The following is a 4,433-nucleotide window of genomic DNA, read 5'->3' on the forward strand; positions in this document are numbered from 1 at the left end:
GCAGCACTACAGGAATAACAAACTGAAATCTCCATGATTTAGAATCTCATACGAGTATTTCAGAAATTATTATTGACAATTTTGGGCAGCAATACCATCAAATGAAAGGTGATGAAAATGGGAAATCACAAGATAAAAAGGAAATCATGTAGCTGAATAATATCACAAAATCGTCTCCCACACACAAATGCACACTGGTTATGATACCAAGGTCAGTGTGAGTATAAAAGTGAAGAGTTTCATATTTAATAAGACTTTGTCAATTCAAAACTTAGATTACAGGGATTTCTGCGCAGTACCTCTCTCTGACCATCTTTACCTCTCCTCTTTACAAAACACAAGTTTGTGGTTTTACAATCATATTTTCCTATTTTTAAAACTTATTTTCTCTGCTTCTTGCTTTGTAAGAAAGACAGTGAAACTGCAAGAGAAACTGTCTTGACAGAGGAAACAGAAAGGGGTTTATGCACAACACGCAAACAACTGAACAAAGTAAACACCGACAAAAATAGAAAGCGAGGTTTATTTTCTCTCTGATCTTTCATTTTTGGTGATAGTTGTGATTAAGGAGAACTTCCAACACTTCAGACAAAAGGCAGATTTTTAAGCAACTGATAAAATAGAGTGTTCAGGCATTAGCATGCAATGAAACCATATCTTATTTTTTTCTGACAGCAGGATACAATGATTTCTTATATTGAGGACTCTACCCTGAAAAAGCATGAACTCTGGATGTGTCTGTTTAAATAAACTGCAAATCTTTGCATCACACTCTATAAGTAAATGCCTTATATCGGTGAAACTGATTCTTCTAGGATTAGACATTCAGGAAAGTTAAGCATGCTTTTTGCCCCCTCTCCTACGTTTGCCTTTGACTTGAAAAAGAAATCTATCAAGGGATTTCATCTGGAGAAAATGTCAAATACCCTGAAAACATTGCTATAATTTATGATCCCCAAAATTTTGGTCCTGCTATCAGAGATAGGTTCCAATTTAGGCTCCCTTTGACAAGATGACTTTGTCTTATGCTGATCTCGATCCAACTGTTGACACCAATGTTAAGTAAACATGCAACGGTATAATTACATTTTACACCGATCTATAAAATATTCATGTAATAATAATGAATACATACATGCAATCATACAATATCATCATCATAAACTGTGGTCAAATACATATGATATTTGCAATGCTTATGCTTTGAGCATATAAATACATATTCATTAGAACTGAAAGTAATTAGTGCATGGTTATTGACAGCTGAGAATATTAAGCACCACTTCTGAATCACGCTCTCAAAGACAATTTTAAAATGACATTCATTTTCAAGTTGTGGGTCAGTATACTTCTCTAGCTATGATAATATTTTTTTTCCAGAAGAAAGAATAATGTTTATACTAATTGCCATGTGAATGTCTAAGCGTTTTCTGTGACTAGTAATCAAATTAGGGAGTTGAAAGTGTCTTTAACTATACCAATGTTAGTCTATTTTCATATTTAAAATTGGCCTTTCCCACAGCTCATTCAAGTTTATGTTCTAGCCACATGTCCCACAGATAAATAAACAGATGCTCTATATAAAGAGTTAGATCATATTCTGAATGAGTGAGGAACATATGTCATCATTAAGGGAAGCTTCAGTGCCAATGCTGGCATTAAGGTAGAGGAAAGAAAACAAGAACTTGAAATAGAGCAGCATAATCCCAAGGAAATTGTCAAAAGAAGGAGAGAGGTTATTTTCACTAGAATTGGCAAGAAAATATTGCTCGGCAGTTTTTGCTGAAAAAATGAAAGAATAGCAAGAGAATATTTTGATTTTTTAATTAAAAAATGTCCTCTGTTGTTGGCAGTTTTGGGTTGAAACCAAAAATTAAGTTTTTTTTATCTTAATGTGCCAAACCCCTAAGTTTTGTTTGAATAGAACTTTTTGTGAGGGATTTTAGGTGCCTGGTTTTCCGTTTAAAACAATGACAAAATGAGCGAGACTGAAATTTCTCAATAATATTTTTCCTTGTTGAAAATCAAATTTTTGAGTAAGAAATTTTCATAGAAGTGTTTTTTTGTTTTGTTTTTGTTTTTCACACACCATCCATGAAAAGAGGATATCCAGATATAGCGGCTAATAGATCTTCGCTGTCTGAACCAAGCTAGATGACATCGTTGTTATTGTTACTATTGTGTCGTGTGCTTCACAGAGACTGGAAAGACAGTTCCTGCCCAAGAGATCATTGTAATCTAAATATAAGTCTGGAGGCTTTATTTACAAAATGTATAGAATTGGAGCGTTCTTAATTGCATGCAGAATATTTTTTCAGAGAAAAGTACTGTGCGAACATAAAAAGAATGTTAGTTCTTAGGATTTAGGAAAAAAAATAATGAAAATTCATGCTTGAAGTGAAAAAAAAAAAAAGAAAAAGTTATCCACAAATGTCTTCTCCAATTTATTTGGCAATTGGATCATAGCAGATGAGCACAGGACTAACAGAGAAAATCTGGAAAAGAGGAAAGTGCTAAAAAATGGAGAAGGTTCTGTGATGGGCAGAGCAGAGATCACAGATGCAGTTAGAGGGTTTATGTGGGATATTGTTTCAAGTGACAGCAGATTTCCTAAATCACAAATTTTCTAAGGGACTTCCAAAGGTGTAGTGAATAATAACACAGAGAGCACTGGAAGGACAGCTGCTTTGACATAGCTGCTGTAACACTGATTTTCATCTTTAAATTCTCCAAACCAGGATGTTTAAACCATGTCTTGGATGAAATCCACGAGAATTGGGGCATCCAAGGGTGGGAAGGGAGGGAAGGCAGCTGTGTGTGTGATCTTGGAGGTCTTTTCCACCCTTAATGCTTCTATGATTCTATGTTACTGAGGAGAGGCTAGAGCTGGAGCTGGAAAATGTCCTGTGGAAGATGTGGAACAAGGTAGATGAGGCTGCAATTTTCAAGGCCCTGTAGTTTTGCCACTTAACCTAACCCATAAAAATGGCCTAAAAGAAAGCTGGACTGGGACTCTGTCAGGGAGTGTAGAGATGGAAGAAGGAGCGATGGCTTTGAACAAATGGAGAGGAGATTAGATGTGATGTGATGGGAGCAAGGAATTCTTCACTCAGAGCACAAAGCACACATGGGGATTAGGGATTAGATGCACCTTGCTTCTGTTATTTTCTGTAAAGAATAGACTGAAATTACCTAAAAACAGTGTTAAAAATAAACCCAGGGCACAGGATGGGAGGTGGAGGGCAGTGCCTGTGGCCGAGGGACAGCCTTTCTCTCTGGCAAGCCAAATGGCCCAGGGGAGCCAGCCCCAGAAAAGTGGCCCTCCGTCCCCCAACCCTCCTCCTTGTCTACGTGAGGGCATCTCCCAGGCTGCTCCCAACACGGCCACCTTTAGCCACGTGTGGGACACTCCATCACAGAGGCTGGCTGAGGTCACAGTGGCCACCACAGCCCCGCCTTTGCCCCGGGGCCTATAGAAGGGGCCCCCTGCCACAGGCCCGCCACTTGCTCAGCTACTCGGGCCTCTGAGAGCCTCTGAGGCAGGAAGAAGGCTAGAGAAAGGAGCAAGGCGAGCGGCAGCCCTTCTCGGTGTGAGGACAGCGAAGCGGTCTGAGGAAGCACCGAGAGGGATAGCAGCTGTTGAGAGGAGGATGCGTCGTGGGCAGAGGGACAGCACCTCCGGCATGAAAGACACCAGTGCCTGGGGGATGTCTGGTGCCCGGCCCACAGATGTGTATCATCAGTATCATTGGCACCGCAGTGATGCGGGGAACAGGCCGGCCCCTCAGCCATACAGCAGCAGGGGGCCTGGGCCTAACCAGCGGTGCAGTGGTGGCGTGGAGCAAAGGCGGCAGCGTGAGGTGGGGAGCCATGGGGAGCAGAGGCGTGCGTGTCGGCCAGAGTGCAAAGTGGGACCCAGCCACAGCCCTGAAACAGGCGGCAGCGTTGAATTCATGCCTAGAAATGAGCTGGAGAGTGGTATGGGGTCCACACGTGCAACTGGGCAACCCCCTGGTGCAGCACCGTGGCCGGAGAATATTCCTGATGGGAGGCAGTCTGTGTGGGCAGTCCCAGGCAAGGACTGGCTCGTCCTCCTGTCTAACACCGTGGAGCCCATGGAGCTGGGTCCACAAGGAGAGGTGGAGGAACCCATGGAAGTGGACCCACCTCAGCCAGATCAGACCTGGGACTACGCCGGCAGGTCTCTGCTCCGTGCCGTCAGGGAACTCCACCAGCTTCTCAGTGGTGCCCGGCGAGCTCCCTACTCGCTGTCACGCAGGCTCCATCCCAGGCATTAGCCTGGAGCCACCAAACACCATGGACATCCTGCAGGCCTGCCTGCAGGATGTCCCGGCAATAAACAACTCTTGCCGATTCTCAGGGGTTGTGTAAGTGCTTCTTTCCCATCTGCCAGCCCTTGTGCGAGAGATGGC

Source organism: Anas acuta, chromosome 5, assembly GCF_963932015.1.
Source record: "Anas acuta chromosome 5, bAnaAcu1.1, whole genome shotgun sequence".
Classification (NCBI taxonomy): Eukaryota; Metazoa; Chordata; class Aves; order Anseriformes; family Anatidae; genus Anas; species Anas acuta.